Below are 20,002 nucleotides of genomic sequence, written 5' to 3' on the forward strand. Positions count from 1 at the left end.
ATGGAGGTCATGGTCCGCCAGCTTCGGAACCAGGCCTCCACCCTGTGCTTTCTGCCTTTGCTTTCACTTGCTTGGAATTTCGAGACAACAGATAGCGAAGAGGCCTGGGCTAGCCTCCCGGAAGACAGCCGTCCATGTGGAAGGGAATCACGGTACCTCTGCTGACAGACCATTGCTGGACGTGTGGGTGAGGCCACCTCAGCCCCTCCAGCCCCAGTCGAGTTGTCAGATGACTGTAGCCCCACGAGTGAGCCCAGGAAGGCCAGCGGCCCAGCTGTCCAGCCCGCCACCCCACAGAACGGGGAGAAACGACCACCTTACTTGTTGCTTTAAGCTACTAAGTTCTGGGATAGTTTGTTACATAGCAGCTAGAATGGAAATAATTGTTAACAGAGTTAAAATGAAAGTTCTTTACTGAAACCACAGCTGTAAAGTGTATTCCCATGACCATGTCTCTAGCACAGCAGTTTCTGGAAGATTCGTGGAAGCGTGTGTCGTAACATGTCCTCAGCTCACTTATAAGGACGCTGGTAGCCCGGTGGTAATTTCGCTTCTGTCTGCATTTTAAATATTTGATCATTGTTTTCCATATGAGAAAGGAACCCTCATTAGCACTGGCAACACAGATAAGTTTGGCACCGTGTTCTGAGAACTTTCAGGACAACAGAGGAAGTGGACGAGAACGCCATCAGACAGGAATTCGTTCAGGAAACATCTGAGTACCAGGCACTACGTTTGGGGCTGGGAACACAGAGATGAGAAGGTCACAAACCCAGACCTCGTGGGGTCCCTGTCTAGCAGGGGCCACGGACTTTCACAAAAAGAAAATGTGAACGTATGGGCACAAATGGTGTCCGTTGCCGTGAAGAAGTAGCATGGGGAGCCCGGAAAGAGAGCTCGCCTGGTGAGAGGAAGCCCAGAAGGTTTGCTGGGTTAGTGAGGTAATCCTGGAGCCCAACTTTGTTTTACATACAAACACAGAGTGGGGTTTGTTTGTGTTTCTAGTTTATTTATTTATTTTGAAAGAGAGAGCAAGCATGAGCAGGGGAGGGGAGAGAGAATCCCAAACAGGCCCCATGCCGTCAGCCCGGAGCCCGACATGGGGCCCGAACCCGGGAACCACGAGATCATGACCTGAACCAACGTCAAGAGCCGGATGTTCAACTGACTGAGCCACCCAGGCGCCCCAAACAAACAGTGTTTTTTACACGGTTTTTATGGTACTGAATTTCCTGGGATGCTTTCACTGTGTAAATTGAGAGAAGCCTGAACTTTGCTTTGCCCGGGAATTCACATTGGCCGCCATGCTGCAGGAACAGCTCTGGCAACAGTTCAAACTCAGCATGCTCATGGCACGTGGCTGGCTAGCACCCCACACCTAGATCCACCTGTACCTGTAGCTGTCACCATCACAGTGTACCTACCTGTTGAGCTCAGTGCCTGGAGACTTCACCAGGACTTCCAGCCTTACGACAGGAATGATTTTGTTATCCCTTACTTTCTACTCTCCTTTATTTTACACTTTGAGAATTCCGTGTACATGTTCTCCTGGTACAGCTAGGTAGGTTATGTTATTGAGAAATTTCATTTCAGGGGTGACAAAGAGGCCTTGAGTCTGATAAGGTGGGAACCACAGGCATCTTCAAGACCTTCCTTCTGGAGGACAGGGAAACAGGCCAGCAATAAGAACTACGTTGGTAGTTGCGGGGTTAGCGCCCAGAGAGCCAGGGGCTGCATGATACAAGATGTGGCCGGAGGAGGAGGTGGGGAATCGGGATCCTCACTACGGTGCTGGTGGGGATGTGAAATAGTGCGGTTGCCACGGACAACGGTCTGGCAGTTCCACAAAGGTTAAGCCTAGAACGTCATCTGAACCAGCAATCCCGCTCCGAGGCATATCCCCAAGAAAAAGGAACACGAATGTTCACACAAACACTTGAACGCAAATGTGCACAGCAGCATTATTCATCATAGCCGAAAGCAGAGTGTCCATCAACTGGTGAATGGATGAACAAATGGGGTCTGTCCATGTGGTGGAGTATTACTCAGCCATGAAAAAGGAGCAGAGCACTGACCCACAGTACAGTGTGGGTGAATCTTGAAAACATGACACTGAGTGAAAGAATCGAGACACAAAAGGCCACAGATTATATGATTCCATTTATGCAAAATGTCCAGAATAGGCAAATGTGTAGAGACAGAAAGCGGACTCATGGTTGCCTGGGGCTGGTGAAGGTGGGCAGGGAGATGGACAGTGACTGGTAATAGGTGTGGGGTTTCTTTGGTAGGTAATAAAATGTTCTGGAATTAAGTAGTGGTAAGAGTTGCAGAACTCTGCGTGTATGTTAAAAACCCCTAAATTGTATATTTTTTTAAGATTATATTTTTTTTTAAAAATTTTAATGTTTATTTTTGAGAGAGAGAGAGAGAGACAGAGCATGAGCAGGGGAGGAGCAGAAAAAGAGAGAGACACAGAATCCAAAACAGGCTCCAGGCTCTGAGCTGTCCGCACAGAGCCCGACGCGGGGCTCGAACTCACGGACCTCGAGACCATGACCTGAGCCGAAGTCGGACGCTCAACCGACTGAGCCACCCAGGCACCCCCAGATTTTATAAGTAAGTAGGGGCACCTGGGTGGCTCAGTCAGTTGAGCATCTGACTTCGGCTCAGGTCATGATCTCACAGTTTGTGGGTTCGAGCCCCACATCGGGCTCTATGTTGACAACTTGCTCAGAGCCTGGAGCCTGCTTCAGATTCTGTGTCTCCTTCCCTCTCTGCCCCTCCCCTGCTCACACTGTGTCAAAAATAAATACATGTAAAAAAATTTTTTTTTAATTAAAAAAGAAGATTTTGTTTTTGAGTAATCTCTACCCCTAGGGTGGGGCTCGACCTCACAACCCTGAGATCAAGAGTCACATACTCTACCAACTGAGCCAGCCAGGTGCCCCCTTAAATTGTATACATTAGAAGGGTGAATTTTATGGCATTTGAATTATATTTCAGGCAAACAAAAAGATGAAGCTGAAGAGATAGATGGGGCCACACCATTCAGGGCACTGTGGCCCACGCTGAGGAGTTTCTGTGTCCAGCCTCGGACTAACGGGAGGTTTGGGGCAGCAACATGGCAACATGGGTGTGCATTTTAAATTGTTTTTTTTTTAATGCTTCATTTATTCTTAGAGAGACAGAGCACGAATGGGGGAGGGGCAGGCAGAGAGGGACATAGAATCGGAAGCAGGCTCCAGGCTCCAAGCTGTCAGCACAGAGCCCGATGTGGGGCTCGAACCCACAGACCGCGAGATCATGACCTGAGCCGAAGTGGGACGCTTTACCAACTGAGCCACCCAGGCGCCCCTTCGGGTTTGCATTTTAGAAAGCTCTCTGTGAAGAGTGACCTGGAGGTGGGTTCAGGGGATGGCCTCGAAGGGCGAGGGAGAGCCAGTGTATGGAATGGGTCCTGGCCCCAGGCTGGAGCAGACTGGTGGAGGACAGCCATGCCGAAAGCAGTGTGTGGGGACCGCTGTCACAGGCACAGTCACGCTGGGAGAAACGGCTTTGGAAGGTGGCATCTGGGAGGAGGTTCTGGAAGAGGCAGCATCTGAGCAGAACTCTGTAGGGTTGATTCAGGGCCATGCAGAAATTCAAGGGGACCGCTTGGAAAAAGGAAGCAAATGAGCAAAGGTTTAATGTGGTTCCATCTGGCCAAGTAAGAAGGGAGACGAAAATTATTCGGGTTCTCTGGAAAAACAGAACCAATAGGAAATATAAAGATCTGTATGTGAGGAGATTTACTATAGGAATTGACTCATGAGGTGATGGAGATCCAGAAGTCCCACAGTCTGCCCTCTCTGAGCTGGGGGACCAGGAAAGCCAGTGATGTGATTCAGGCCGAGTCCGAAGGCCTGAGAACGGGGGAGCCGGTGTCTGGGGACAGGGGAAGGTGGATACCCCAGCTCAAGCAGAGAGCACATGGGCCCTTGCTCTACTGTCCTGTGCGGGCCCTAAACAGATGGGATGGTGCCCACCTGCACTGGCGAGGGCGATCTTCACTCGGCCTGATTCACGCGCTCCCCGTTTCCGGAAACACCCTCACAGACACACTCAGAAATAATGTTTTACCAGCGCTCTGGGCATCCCTTACCCCATCACACAGACACAAAAATCTCTTATCGTGAGTCTGCTCCGTGTCAACCTGACAGCCAAGTGCATCTCCTTAAACCATGCTTAATTTCCTAACAAAGACAATGACTAGGTCCTAATTCTGCCTAACACGATCCAGCCCTCCGGGGCACAATCGGACCACGTCTCCCAACTTCCCTCCTCGCAGGAGGCTGAGGTTCAGACAGTTGACGTACCTCGAGTCCCACGGCTACGAAGGGGCTGCCTGGCTTTTCATCTCAGGTCTGTTTGGGGGCGGGGCGGGGGGGGGGAAGCTGCCCAAGGTGGGTTCAAGCCAACTTGTAGCATGTGGACTTTATTTTATAGGCAATAAAGTCATTCTTTCTCTTCTTAAGCCATAAAACTTCGTCGTCTTTGCACGTCTGTTTTGAATTACACATTCCAGTCCCTCGAATCTTTTGATAACGAGTGGCCTTAAGGGAGAGGTTGTGCTCGTGGTTTGGAGAACGTAACCCGCTGCAGCACAGGAGACGCCTGAGGACTCCGGACACCTATACGCCGGGATGTGCAGCACGTATGTTTCAGCGTCCGAGAAACCGTGGCTTGTGAACGCTCTATCCGTGGGCCGACGCCAGCCAGCTGCCCGATGGTAAATAGGAGACGTGTGTTCCTTCTGCCGCTTAAACTCCCTGGCTTTGCTCTCAGCAGAAGGTACCAAAAACAAATACGTATTTGTTGAAGTTCTGTTTCATTCTGTTTGGATTCCAGGTGTTGAGATACAGTCGTGTCTTTTACGTGATGCATTTTTTTTTTTTTAAAGGTACTTAAATCTTTACGGTTTAACAGCCATGGAAAAAGTCTTGACACATTTTCAAAGGGAAAGAGGTGGGGCAGGAGGGAGGTGACAGAGATCGAAGGTACAGTTTTCAAAACCTAAGAACTGGTGCAAACCAACCTCATTGGAGGCAACCAGGACTTCTGAAGGGAAGGAAAATCAGCTTGCTTTCCCTTTGAGCGTTTATACAATCCGGGACACCCAGAGGGAGCCTGTCTGTGGGGCAGGAGTGACCCTAGGACTCCTCAGGGGGCTGCAGTGGACAAGAGGGTGACGGCACTAAAACAGCAGAATTGCCTTCCAAGGTCAGTCCGTGCTTTTCCAGAAAGTGCAGTGTCTCCCTACCTGCTTCGGCAAAAACAGCCACTGGTGCTCTTTAAAAAGGCAGGTTTGGGGCGCCCGGCTGGCTCATTGGGTAGAGCGTCGACATTGAGTGTAGAGATTACTTAAAATCTTAAAAATAAAAAAAATTAAAAGGCAGGTTTAAGGGCCTCATCCCAAACCCGGTGAGACAGAATGTCCAGGAGAGACGGTTAATTGAGCAATTATGGGCGAGTTACTCAACTCACACGGGCCTCGGTTTCTTCATCTTACAGTAGTGACAGGAAGAGCACCCAGCCGTGGGGCTGTGTGAAGATTTAATCGGCATTCAGGTGATGAGCTTAGCAGCGTGCTGGCACCCGGTCCACACTGTTACCTGCTTACCTCCCGTTTCCTGTTCCAGGTAAGGCACAACTCTGCAAAGTCGCCCTCTCTAACCTCCATCTCAAGAGGCGCCCAGTGGTGGCAGTCCCTGCAGAATCCAGTCTGCGTCTTGATCGAACCTTAATCAGTACATCGCACCCGTTTCATGCGTTGGTGACACTGCCGGTGCCATCCCATTGGCCGACCCTTCACCAGGGGGAGTAGCGTTTGTATGCTTGGGTTCAGTCTGAGATGGTCACCGCCTCTGAGAACTGAGCTTGGCCCTTCAGCAACATGCATGGGGCCACTTAAACGTGGATTTTTTTTTTTCAACAAATATAGCACAGTACTGCAAGTTTATTTCTCTTCCTTGGGATTTTCTTTTCTTTTCTTTTTAATGTGTATTTATTTAGAGAGAGAGAGAGAGAGTCCCACACAGGTTCCGCTCTGTCAGCACAGAGTCAGACACGGGGCCCCATCCCTCGAACCGTGAGATCATGTCCTGAGCCGAAACCAAGACTGGGGTGCTTAACCGACGGAGCCACCCAGGTGCCCCTCTTCCTTACGATTTTCTTAATCACGTTTTCTTTTCTCTAGCTGACTTCATTGTTACGATACAATATATAATACCTGTAACGTGCAAAGATACATATTAACCCACTGTTTATGGTATTGGTAAGGGTTTCCAGTCAACAGTAGGTTATTAGTAGTTAACTTTTTGAGAGGCAGAAGCTATACATGAATTTCCAGCTGCGCAGGGCCGGTGCCCCCAACTCCCACATTGTTCAAGGGCCAACTGTACATAGATTTTGATTGATCACCCTCGTTTCCCCGTGAGCGCTCACTCTGGGCAGAACTGTTCTGGATTGCGGAATTAAAGGAGGAAAAACACAGTCCGCGCCTACATGGAGCTCACACTGTCACAGGGGAGGCAAGTAATACACAAAGCCAATAGATAGGTCCAGAATCTATCTGATCCTTTCTTACTGGAAGCAGAGCTGGAAGAAGGGAGGGAGTGGCAGAGGGAACGTCAAAGGCCCTGAATGAGGGGAAGGGTGTTGGTAGATAAGTTTGCATTGACTCTAAGTGAGATAAGAAGCTTTCAGGGGGCTGCCACCGGCCACGGGACGTGGTCCCAGGTTGTTCCGGAAGCTTTCTGGCTTAGAGTCCAGAATAGACTATAGAGGGGCAAGAGGAGAAGCAGACAGAGCAGGGAGGAGGCTCCTGCAATAGTCCAGCCAAGAGATGGCGGCGAGTTGGTCCAGGGGAGGAGATAGGAAGGTGGTGGGAAGCAGTTGGCTTCTGGAGATATTTTGGACGTCAGGCCGATGGGATGGGATGTGGGTGTGAGAGAAGCACAGGAGTCAAGGATGATGCCTGGAAGCTCCAAAAGCACGGGCGGACAAACCTTGATGAGAAGGCGTGTGGAGAGATCAGGAGTTCGATTTGTATTGCATGAAGTTCGAGATGCCTAGTAGATAGCAATGATGAAGGGACCAGGCAGGCAAGTAAATACATGTATGGGTTCAGGGGAGAGACGGGGAGATAACAGCATGAAGGCCACGAGTGCGTAGGTGGTGTTAAAAGCCGTGACGTTGAGGGCTGACCTGGAAGAGTCCTAAGGAGAAGAGGTCCAAGGCCTGAGCCCTGGGGGTCTCAGCATTTAGAAATGGGGGCCAGTCACCCAAGCGTCACTAGAACGCAGCAAGGGGGCCCGGCCGTGCGCATGCCCGTTACTTCCGTGCTCGCCGGGCAGGTGGAAGGTCCCACACGGACTCATCTTTTAAGGGAAATTTAAAAACAATTACTCCTCTTTTTAAAGTAGAATTTGGGACTGATGGCCATTGGCATCTTTGACATTTCATGGGACCCTCGTAATGCACCCCTGGGCTGGGTGAGGGCCCCCTGTGTGGGAAAGAGTTAAGACACACGGGGCTCCAGATCTGTGTCACCACTTCCTGGCTGTGGGACTAGAGACAGGTCCTTACACTCAGCGGGCTCTCATTTTCCTGGTCCACAAACGGGAGACACTAAGGGTTCCTAGCCACCTCCTCAGAAGGAAATGACATCAGGCCTACGGAGGCCTTGGCTTTACACAGTCAACGCTCCCTGAATGGCCGCCATTATTGTGGGAACAGAAGGCAGAGGGTCTGCGGGGCTGGGCGGAGAGCCCTGGTGCTGTGTGAAGGAAGGGGAGGGGTGTCTCTGGCCCCGGGGCTGCAGAGGAGCAGATCAGGTGACTCCACCCCTGCAGCCCTCAGACTGGGCCTTCCCAGACCTGCCTGGATGTGGTGCTTAGTGCCTGCAGGCTGTCCAGAAGGTCTGCCCTGGGGGTTACACCTCTAGCTACTCGTCCTGAATGAGGCAGCCGTGGAGAGGTGGGGAGTGACGGGGAGACAGGGTTCACAGCAGACTTATGGCCTCGGATGGCCAGAGAGGGTAGTGATGCCATGAATGGAAACGGAGCGCGCCGACGTCAGAGAAGCGAAGGCAGATGATCATCTTTAGGAGACGAGGAATTCCGAGAGAAGTGAGAGCAAAGGGAGTGTCCGAGGAATTCTGGGATGCGGCCACCTCTTGTCCTTAAGTCACCTCTTCAGAGCAGCTCACCAGCGATAAGTACAAATGACTCTGACCTCAATTAAATCTCAACTCTGAGGACAAATTAGCACCCCGGGATTGGCTGGCGAGTGCTCCTCTGGGTGGACAGAGCGCACACTTCCAGCTCAGACTGCCCTCTGATGGACGCCTCAGCTGCACATCCTGGTCCCTGAACTCCATGAGAGAAGGAGAACGGACACCCAGCCTTTCCCATCCAGTTATCATCCTACTTTCGCGATCGCTCTGTGAGAGACTCCTGTTTCCAAGGTGGGGAAACGGAGGCACAGAGAGGCTGAGCACCGTGCCCCAATTCTCAGTCGGAGCAGAGCTAAGCTTGGAGGCCAAGTTCTGTGCTTCACTCACTAGACTCAGCTGCCCCCGGAGGTGACAAGAATGACTTGGTCACATGGGACCGGACGTTCCTCCCAAAGGGGCCGCCAAGGCACCCAAGTCACAGTCCCTTTCTTGCGCGACTTAAGACCCAGTCTTAAGGACCGAGGTTCAACTCTGAGACAAATACGCTTGTTCAAACCTCTGCTCCTGGCTCTGGGCAGGGCCCCAGACCAGTCAAGGTGAAAAACTGTAACGCCGTTAGAGGCTGACAAAAAACCTGGGGACCTCGCTGGACAGAGAGTCAGGAAGCCGTGTTCTTGGCCGAGTCTTGAACTCACGTGTGACTTCCAGCAAGCTCTTCCCTGGTTCGGCCTGTTGATCAGCAAAAGGAGGGGGTAAGTTCAACAGGGCACTTTCCGCCTTTAAAACCTGATGACGATGGGCACTATCCCTCAGGAGGACAACTTTGGCAGTCCCTACACATTTAAATGTGCACACCCACTGATTTCTTGAAACGGGTCTAAGAAATACACACAGAAGTGCACGAGACAGATGCTTAGGATGTTCACTGAAACACTGAGTAATGATGACTTAAGTGTCCACCATCACAAGACTGTCTAAACGAGTTACAGCATACCTACACCTTGGATGGCATCGCAGCCTGGAAAAAAGGAAGAAGGAATGTAAGTAATAATGAAGTGTCACCATGACATATTCATGAGTGAAACAAGAAAGATTTGTCCAAAAAAATATGGTATGTGCACATTGGTGTAACGAAAGATCTAGGAAGAGAGCAAAGGGGAAACTTATTTTTCACCTACGGAATGCTTTACTTTCTTTTTTTTTTTTTAATTTTTTTTTTTATGTTTATTTACTTTTGAGAGAAAGAGAGACAGAGGCATGAGCAGGGGAGGGGCAGACAGAATCCGAACCAGGCTCCAGGCTCCAAGCTGTCAGCACAGAGCCCGACACGGGGCTCGAACGCACAGACCGAGAGATCATGACCTGAGCTGAAGTCGGCCGCTTAACCAACTGAGCCACCCAGGCGCCCCTGGAATGCTTTACTTTCATAATAAAAATTATTTTAAAATATTTTACTCAGTAGAGTAGTGTACGTAATAAAAGGGAAGTCTCATATGGACTCATGTAAGCGTTCAAGTTCTTGAACTACCAGAATAACCCGATGAGGAGAGATCTGCAGTGTTGCACAGATTCAGGTGTGTGCCTAGTGCTTTACGCATCAACTACAGCTGCCAACCTGAGGGGTGGCCTCTTTGACAGGTGGGGAAGGGGAGGATTTGCAGACTGATTTTCGAGGCTCTTTCTACTGCACACAGGACTCTGCACCCTTTGGATTCCTACAAACCCATTTATGTTCCCGTCTTTCGGGGTCTCATCCCCAGGAGGACACTTCTCAGACTGTGTGGTAATCATGGGCTCAAGGGCAACACTCTTCAAAAGGGGGCCTCTGCCGAACCTTAACTAAAAAATTGGGGCTTACATTTTATAGGTCTTTGGGATTTTTTAATTTCATTCTTTTTCCTGCAATTCATTTTTATTATATTTTACAAAAATATGCATCTGCAGTGATTGGAAAATTCTTTAAAACCTGGTCCTTCTAGGGCGCCTGGGTGGCTCAGTCGGTTAAGCATCCGACTTCGGCTCAGGTCACGATCTCGCGGTCCGTGAGTTCGAGCCCCGCGTCGGGCTCTGGGCTGATGACTCAGAGCCTGGAGCCTGCTTCTGATTCTGTGTCTCCCTCTCTCTCTGCCTCTCCCTCGTTCATGCTCTGTCTCTCTCTGTCTCAAAAATAAATAAACGTTAAAAAAATTTAAAAAAAAAAAAAAAAAAAACCTGGTCCTTCTGGGGGCGTCTGGGTGGCTCAGTCGGTTAAGCATCTAAGTCTTGATTTTGGTTCAGGTCATGATCTCGCGGTGCGTGAGTTCAAGCCCCGAGGAGTCTGCTTAGGATTCTCTCTCTCTCTCTCTCTCTCTCTCTCTCTCTCCCCTTCTCCCCACCTCAAAATAAGTAAATAAACATGAAAAAAAAATTTTTTTAAAGCTGATCCTTCGGCAATATCTCTGAGAAGCACCGGGCTGCTGGAGAGAAGAGAGTTGTCCGCACTGTCACAGGCATTCCATGTTTGGCATCTGAATGAGCAAATCGCTGAATGAATGTGTGTGTGAATGAGCAATAATAAGGCACAAGGAAGAAAATGCCCAGAATCTCGGTTTCTCATTTAGGGCCATGCAGAGGACCATGCAGAGGGTGAGAGCTTAGGACCTCAAGGTCATGGCCAGTCTTGATAGGAGCATCAGTAAATGCCCACTCTTCTGACTTGACTTGTTTTTTTAATGTTTATTTATTTTTGAGAGAGACAGCGTGAGCCGGGGAGGGGCAGAGAGAGAGAGAGAGAGAGAGACACAGAATCCAAAGCGGGCTCCAGGCCCTGAGCTGTCAGCACAGAGCCCGACGCGGGGCTCAAACTCACGGACCGTGAGATCATAACCCGAGCCGAAGTCGGATGCCCAACTGACTGAGCCACCCAGGCGCCCCTCACTCTCCTGACTTTAAATATGAAGCTGGGAGATCTTTTTCCCCAGGGCATGGAAATGACCCACCAGGGAAAAGTAAGGTGAGGGCCACGCACAAATAAAAAGCAGCATTCACTGCTCATGATTATAAAGTCAGACGAAGTTTGCAGACTAAGATAAACATTCTCCTTACCAGCCTGAACAAGTAACAGGAAACACAAGCCACATGCACAAAACTCTTATTTTAAGCACTGCTGTTTAAGAGGAAACTTTTGGACCATTTACCTCAGGGCAAAGAAATTGAGGAGTGGGCAGGGTGCCACCCTGGGGCACAGGCTCAACTGTGAGGGAAACGACTTCAGCCTGAAGTTTTTGCTTCAGAACATGGGCAAAAACTCCCCCGTCCAGAAGGCTGCCGGGTACACGTTGCTCCATTTTGAAATTTCCCACAGGCGCTCTCCAGAAACAAATAGATCTTCACTATACTCTCTTTAGAGACCTGAAACTAGAAAAATGACATCTGGGGGCGCCTGGGTGGCTCAGTCGGTTGAGCACCCAACTTCGACTCAGGTCACGATCTCATGGTTTGTGAGTTCAAGCCCCACGTCGGGCTCTGGGCTGATGGCTCAGAGCCTGGAGCCTGCTTCCGATTCTGCGTCTCCCTCTCTCTCTGCCCCTCCCCTGCTCACGCTCTGTCTCTCTCTGTCTCCAAAATAAATAAAAACATTTTAAAAAAAATTTTTTAAGAAAAATGACATCTGCTCGTGCAACAGAGAGCAGAGTCAGAATGGCCCCGAGTCCTAAGCCCTTCCTCTGTGGGTGCAAATGTTTAGACAGACCCTTATCTTCCCCAGCTCACCTCAGTCTCCCCATGTGCGAATGGAATGATTGCAGGACCCGAGTTAACGCGAGGAATAAATGAGACAATGTGTGTCGTGCAGTTCGCTCAGGCCTGACATGGCGCGAGTCTTCAACCAACACTAGCTCGGGGCTCTCTCTAATCACAGACCAAAGTGCAAGCCCAAAAGAGTCTTGGGCAGTGACAGGTGCCATTTATTCAACCCTGGCCCTGGGCCAGAAACAATGTTAAGTGACACATTTACGATCTGGTGGGATTCTTGGTACAACTTCCGAGGTAGCTACTCAGTATCCCCTTTTAGAGACGGGGACTCAGGACTTGGACAGCTGTGGGGTCCACTGTCCCAGCTCCACCAGCCCAGAGGCAGCCAGGCAGGAACTGAACCAGGCTCCTCCCCAGCTGTGCTCCCGATCATCACCCAGCTCTCATGCCTTGACTTCCTGGGGATGAGATCGTGGGCATCGGCTTTGGCTGGCTTTGTTGTTATTCTCAAGCCTTCATCGTTGGTATGAGTTTACAAAAACTTGGCATTCCCTTGAATTTTTAAAAAAAATATGTTCAGTTCTTAAATGTCCCCGGGGCGTGGGGCAGGGAAGGTTTCGATCAATGATTTAGTTCTCTTCTTAATGCTGAATTTAATAAGGCAAAGTCACTGGATCTCCGTTAACAAGTTGAGTTGTTTATTGGTTTATTTTCATTTTGGAAACTCCTCTCCATAGTGAACCACTCTCCCTCTGCTGAAAAAAATCCCATGAGGAATTCAGATCAGATGCCGGGGCTGTGGGGCAGATCCCCTGGGGAGTATCAAGTTTCTAGAAGGCTCCTAGAAGGCAACAAGTCTTGCAACCTGACTCTTAAGTGACTTTTTACCTGTTGGATTATCTCAGGGCAAGGGGAAAAGGACACAGGCATGCTTTCTGCTTCCAAGCATAATTATGTATTTCATAAAGGAAGAGAGATTTTTGGGCCAACAGTTGAAATTCACTTGACCCTATAGAAGGCCACAGAGAAGGGTGAGAGCCCCAGAACCCAACTACCATTTCTGCCCCTTGTCTGTGTGATTCTGGGCAAGTTACTCAATTTCCCTGTAACTCCGTTTGCTCATCTGTAAAACGTGGGTGATAACAGTAACCGTGCCTAAACCCATGTTTCCGTGAAGACAAAATAGGGTTTGCCAGAGACCGAGAGGCCTTCCCAGAACCCTCAGGGATAAAACCGGGGAAGTCCCAGGCAGACCAGGGTGAGTTGATCACCCCAGGATGAAATGAGAGTACGGTCTAAATGCCTTAGGAACAAACTCTTGCACGTTTGCTGCCCCATAGTCTTGGCTGCCCAGTAGTTTCTGTTCACGGCTGCCTCCAGCCACGGCTGCCACGGTCCTCGTTTATTTATTAGCCGCTCTGTAGGGGCCTTCTGTGTGCCTACAACACCTCTGATACCACACCCCCCAAGGCCCCAGTAAATGCTTCTTGCCGTTCGCAGAACAAGCTTCAAGAGAATTTATCATATGCCAGGCAAGCAGCTTTTCAGCAAATCTTGATCTCCCTCAACCCTCAGGCAGCATCTAACTTACAGGTTAAAATGGAGAAAATGCTCCGTGGGACAGAGGCAGAGACGGGAGTGACGTGTCCATACGCAAGGGACGCCCAATGATTGCCAGCAGCCACCGGCAGCTAAAGAGACAGGCCTGGACCATTCTCCCTTGCAGCCTCCAGAAGGAACCACCCCCGGCAGCACCTTGATTTTGCACTTCTGGCCTCCAGAACCGTGAGAGCACAGACTTCTGTTGGCGGAAGCCCCCTCGTCAGTGGCACTTGGTTATGGCAGCCCTGGGACTTCACAAGCCAAGGCCAGACCTTCACAGGCTCGTGTCCTGACAAATGCAAGGGCCTGCCTGCCCTTCACTGGTCTCCCTGCCTGCCATCTGTCTTCCCGCAAGGCTGGCTCAAAACACCAGCTTCTGGGGCGCCCAGCTGGCGCAGTCGGTGGAGCGTGCGACGCTTGATCCCAGGGTTGTAAATTCGAGCCCCACTTTGGGCATGGAGGTTACTGAAAAACAAAATCTTTAAAGCAAAACGAAAAAAACCCCACCAGCTTCCGACTCCCGGGTCAGAAACACCCAACGACACCCAATGCCTCGAGCACACTTCCCGAACTTATTTGAGGGTCAGAATCCCACAGATGGTAGTTAAAATTCCAGGTTCCCTGGCCCGGCTCCAGACCTCCAGAAATGGGCTTGCAGAAAGGGAGCCTCAGGAATCTGCATCTTTAATAAACACCCGAGATGATTCTTAACTTCAGGCACAACTGGGGGCAGGCTGGCCCACAAGATAAAATCCAGACGAGATCAAGGATCTTGGTTCAGCGATTTCCACACCATGGCACCAACCTCCTATCTGAATGTCACTTCCCAAGGCCTTCCAGGCCCTCTGTGCGGCGTGCCTCACGGGCCAGCTTGCTCATCATCCCCTACACAAGGATGCTTCCGTACCTCGAGAACGACTCTGGCCTCGCCACTTTTCTCCCTAAAACTGCTCTGCATTTCCTCCCGCTTCTAAGTCTAGATTCTAGAATCTGAATGATGCCACAGACCTTAAAAGTTGTCTCTGATTATTCGGAGGCAGCCTTCCAGTGAACTCGGGGTAAAACCCAGACTCCGCATCATCCCCTGCAGGGCCCAGCCCGGCCCACCCCCGGCCTTCAGTCTCATTAGGAGCCTTCTCCTTCGGCCGTGAATTTCCAGGCACGGGCTTCCCTGTAATTCCTCAGACACACCACGTTTTTCCCCGCCTGGATCCTTGACACATGCTTTTTCCCGTGACCAACACCTTATACTACTTAAATATCACCCCCTCAGAGCTTTCCCTACAACGCATACTAGGTAGAATACACACACACACACACACACACACACACACACACACACACTTCATTTACTCTCAGTCACCACACTCTGTTCAGTCAATGGCCAACACCTAAAAATCAGGAAGTTTCAGGGGCACCTGGGTGGCTCAGTCGGTTAAGCATCCAACTCGGTTTCCGCTCAGGTCGTGATCTTGTGGTTCATGAGTTAGAGCCCCGTGTCAGGCTCTCTCTGCCCCTCCCCTGCTTATGCATGCACTCTCTCTCTCTCTCTCTCTCTCTCTCTCTCTCTCTCACATTAAAAAACAAAACAAAACAAAAATCAGGAAGTTTCACATAAAAATGTCCAGCCTCTTAAAGGATTGGCAGAGCTGCCCGTACAGAACCCGCATTCTCCCACAGCCACACAGAGTGGAGGTGAGCCCTTTGCTGGAGCAGGAGGCCTCTGCAAGCCTGCCCAGGCCCTGCACTCCTTTCAGTTACCTGCCTGGGACATAAACAACCGCCTTTGCGACACTTCCTTGCCCCCCTCCCAAGTTGGGCTCGCTTGCTTATCATCTGTCTGCCTTGTGGAGAGAGATGGCCCCAGCGTCTCGCCCGTGCCCGACACCTAGCTGGACCTCACTAGACGTCGACTGATTAAATGGGTAAATGAATGGATGGATGTCCTGCCTCCTCCCTGTGTCCCATAAGCCATACCATTCATTTTGCCATTTAATTATCCCCTTCCCTGCATCACTCATTAATTTGCTGCCCCCGGTGCCTCCCTCCTCCATAGAGCTTATGAAAATACAAATCTGATCCTTTCATCGCCCAGTTGTAAACTTTTGAGGAGTCTCCCAGCACCAACTGGAGAAAGCATAAACTTGTCACTGTCACGGAGGCATCTGAGGCCCTTCTCATCTGGTTTCCACGTACTCCTCCAGCCCCCACCTCACGAGAGGGCCATCACCCAGTACGCCCACACCCCACGCAATGGCTCAGGGAACACACCATGTTCTTTCTCCACCCCCACAACTCTGCAGCAAAAGCTCCCTTTCCCTGGAATGCCTCCTCCCCCGTCCCACACCCGCCCCCCCCCCCATGCCTCTAGCAAACTCCTACTCATTCTTCTGCCCTAGCTCTAACCAAAGTCACCTCACTGTGAAACACTCCAGAGCGCGCCCGGCTGGCTGAGTCAGTCAGTCTTTTTTTTCCGCCCCCCCCCCCTTCATACCCTGGCCTTAGCGGTGAGTAATGGCTCAAAATAGCAGCTGGTGTCTTCCGAGTGCCTGCCGTGTGCCAGGCACAGAGTGAGCTTTATCGCTTTTAATCCTCACGCTCATGCTGAGCCCCTGCCTGGAAGGAAGCCTCCCCCCCACCCCCCCCCCCCCCCAGCGCGCGCCCCCCCCCCCCCCAGACACAGGGGATCACTTTCTTCCCTCCAGCTTCCTTGAGAGGCCATCCCTGCCACCCCATGTTAAATTTTCTTTCTCTTTCCACACCTTACCCCACCCCCAGGCCTCCCCATCTCCCTTCCCTGCTTTACTTTTCTCCCTGACTCCTCTCACTAACACACACACATTTTAATTAATTTGTGTATTCTATCTCTACCCCGTGGAATATCAGCTCCAGGAGGGCAAGGACTTTATCGTGTCTCCTTTACGACTGCATGCCTACCGCCTAGAATCAGTGCCTGGCACATCATAGCCACTCAATAAATACTTATTCAAAGAGGGTAGATCTTATGACTATCTTCAGTTTATTCCTAAGGGGAGTGGCCTTTAGAGAGATCGAGGTGAGTCCCACAGAGGGTTGGTGGCTGAGCCGAATGTGATCTCTGGGTGGTCCACGCCCAACAGCTGACCACCGCCCTTAGCTGCCGTGGCCACCACTTCCTGAAGACATCTCTCCATCTCTGACTTCTCAGTTAGACGTGGAGGCAAGAACTCTTGCCTTGGAGCTCTTGCCTTGTCCTTGGAACTCTTGCCTTGTCTTGGAACGCTTGCCTTGCCCTTGGAGGCAAGAACTCTATTCATATTTGTGTTTCCTTGCCTGGTCTGTGGTTGTGCCCAAGGATGTTTGCTGAACCAATCTGTACGTGAACTGTGAAATGCTAGATGGGAGGAATCGTATCTTCACTTTTTATCCTTTATCTCCACGCGAGAAGCAGTGTCCTATACATAGAGGCTTTCCTTATTGCACTAATGAATTGTGTTATGGCCATAGGTAGTAAAAGTAATTAGCAATAATGACAATAATAGGCAACATTTATGAAGCCCTTAGTCTGTGCTAGGCCCTGTCCTAAGTGTACAAAGGCACAGGAATGAAGACAATTAACTAACTCTCTTATGATCCTCATTTCACAGATGAGGAAATGGAAGCTCAGAGAGGTTAAGAACTTGCCCGAGGTCACACAGCTAGGAAATAGCAGAGTGTAGGATTTGAGTGTTGGCACCTAGGAGTCACGTGCTTAGCTACTCTAGGCTGCATCCCAGCCTCTGTAAGAGAGATCCATGAAAAGGCTACCCTGTGTGAAAACAGGAGTGCCTTATTACACATTTCTGTTTTATTTCAAGGGATTTCTTGAAATTCCTCCAAAAGCTTTGGTAGGTAGGCATCATTACTTGCTAAGTAGTAACCACCAGTATACATGTTGTATTTGATGGTTGGCAGAGTTCACGTACAGTTTCTCATCTGATCCCTACAACAATGTGATGAGGTGGCCACTGCCGTCTCCTCTCATAGAAGAGGAATCTAAGGCTCTGAGCTGTTAAAGGAACAAGGCCAAGGTCACCCAGCCAGTGAGGAGCAGAGCAAGGGCTCAAGTTAACATCTATCACTTGAAAAACTGAGGACTTGAGTGTTTCCAAATAGAAAGCTCTTCCGGTGTTACTTAAAAGTCAATAAGATAATCCACGGGAAAGCACTGGGCACGGCTCCTGGAACCAGGTAGGACCCTCATAAATGTTAATTTTGATCATCTTCTCAACACCTCCTAGGAACTGGAATATTTTAGCTGATGACTGCAGCCTGCCTGTTGAGCCTGATGGAAAGATTACACTTTTCATTCTAGTTCATCCCTGGTAATGTTGAAATGATGATCAATCTCCATTATCCCTGGGGTGCCATAGAATGTTAAGAGCTGGAAGGGATTGTGGAGATGAGCTCATCCAATGCCTGCATTCACAGATGGAGAAATTGAGTCCTAGAGAGGGAAAAAGTCAGAGGGCAAGACTTCTCAAGAGCAGGGCTCTTGCACTGTGCCTGGCACATAGCACCTCCCACAAAGATGGGCTTTTACTGAAGAAAAGGGCATCTAGCTTCTTAAAGGCTACAGGAGATAATTCACCAGTTTCCTGAGCTTTGAGCACATCCACCCCACCCCCACACAAAGTACCAAAGTGTTAGAAGCTAGTAACCAGAAAACCGATCATGTGACTTAATTCCACCTCTGCTAAAAGGCTTAAAATGCTTTGGTGAGTAGTCTGAGATTCATAAACATACACTTCAACTCTTTCTCAGAGAATTATTAACCAGCTCCCTCTCCATCAAAACTGGAACTTGAGCAATCAAGGAGAAAAAGAGCTGGCAAGAGAAACGTCTTGAATAAAATCTTTTTTTTTTTTATTTAAAAAAATTTTTTTTAATTTATTTTTGAAGGAGAGAGAGAGACAGAGCATGAGTGGGGGAGGAGCAGAGAGACAGGGAGACACAGAATCAGTAGCAGGCTCCAGGCTCTAAGCTGTCAGCACAGAGCCCGACGCGGGGCTCGAACCCACAAACTGTGAGATCATGACCTGAGCCGAAGCCGGACGCTCAACTGACTGAGCCACCTAGGCGCCCCCTGAATAAAATCTTAACACCAGTATATATGATTTCTTGGCACCTCTCTCTCCCCCCCCCCCCACCTAAGAGTTGGAGGATGAAGGAAAGAAAGAAGTGTTATTGTATAAAACATGAATCAATAAAACTAATCGTGGAAAAGTACACACTCTTTCCACCTCACAAGGTAGGTTCCAAGAGAAAACAGTCGTGTTAAGTTGGAGATGGACTTAAAGACAGAAAGTACTGAAAAGGAAGATGCAACAGAGATGTAACCCTCATTGGTTTTTCCAGAGGGCAGAGACGGGCTGGAAGGACACGACAGTGTGTGGCTGTGATTATCAGCGGTAGCCGATTGCCAACTAATGATTTTGAGAACCTATAATTTATCGAGTTTGTGTCATACCTTACTTGTCTTGCTAACTCACTGGGTACTAATTCTCCGAGGCATGGGGCTAGCTTTTATTCCACACGTAAGTCTTGAGCAGCTTTGGCTTGAGGATTTGGGGGTGGGGAGGGATGATGGAGAGAAATGAGATTAGGGTTCGGTCTTGGAACTAAAGAAACAGAAATATAAACCCTCTGTGCTGTTTCTCTGGGCTTCGTGCTTCTCAAGTAAGGCTGAAATGCAGGCCCTGACAACTCACTTGTGGCCACAGCAGCTCTTGGAATGAAAGGGGTCCCCCTCCTCCACAACACGTTTATCAAATTCAAACTATCCTCCACATTCCTTCCTTACACAGCTCAGGCGCACCTATGACGCAAGCCTCAGAGCAAATTCCGCTCAGGAGATCCAGGAAGCTCTGGCCTGGCCCTCCCTTCTAGAAAGGAAAGTCCAAGAGGGATGCCACACCCAGAGGAGGGGAGAGAGGACGTGACAATACCTCCAGGAATGCAGAGCCCACGCAGGTGTGTTGGCATCCACGAACTTCCTTTTGAAAAGGGCCTGATAAATCAGTACGGATAACAGGAATAAAGCTCAGCCAGCCACCCAATAATCGTTCACATTGAACTGGGGCCCTGGCTTCCAGGGCATGGCGACTGGGGAGAGGAGGGTGACAGCTGAGAATAAAGGTTCCTGAAGGCTGTGACAGGTTTTTCTATTCAGCGGTCTTAAAGTGGGTTCCCTGGGTGTCCCTGAGACCTTTTTAGGGGATTTCTCAAACCTAACACGATTTTCACAATACTAACACAGTCACTTCCTCTTGTCACCCTCGTCTCACAGGTATAAACAGTGGTGTTTTCTGAAGGGGCATGACATGTGATGATTATCACCCTGATGACTGTTGGAAGGTGTGCTTTTGTGTTCCTGTGTTTGGACATCGATGAACAGTAAAAGACGTGACACACATAAACAAAATGCTTGGGGGC

The 20,002-nt window shown here is 49.8% G+C and overlaps 1 long non-coding RNA gene across 1 annotated transcript; it reads left to right on the forward strand.

Annotated features, from left to right (window-relative positions):
* The first annotated feature begins 5,554 nt into the window (after window positions 1-5,554).
* On the forward strand, window positions 5,555-19,981 carry LOC121019867 (uncharacterized). Its single transcript, XR_005785798.1, has 3 exons — window positions 5,555-5,678; window positions 19,375-19,540; window positions 19,857-19,981. It is a non-coding gene; the product is annotated as an uncharacterized LOC121019867 (long non-coding RNA).
* Window positions 19,982-20,002: the final 21 nt, after the last annotated feature.

This window comes from Herpailurus yagouaroundi, unplaced genomic scaffold (assembly GCF_014898765.1).
Source record: "Herpailurus yagouaroundi ecotype Mexico unplaced genomic scaffold, PumYag 246, whole genome shotgun sequence".
Taxonomy (NCBI): domain Eukaryota; kingdom Metazoa; phylum Chordata; class Mammalia; order Carnivora; family Felidae; genus Herpailurus; species Herpailurus yagouaroundi.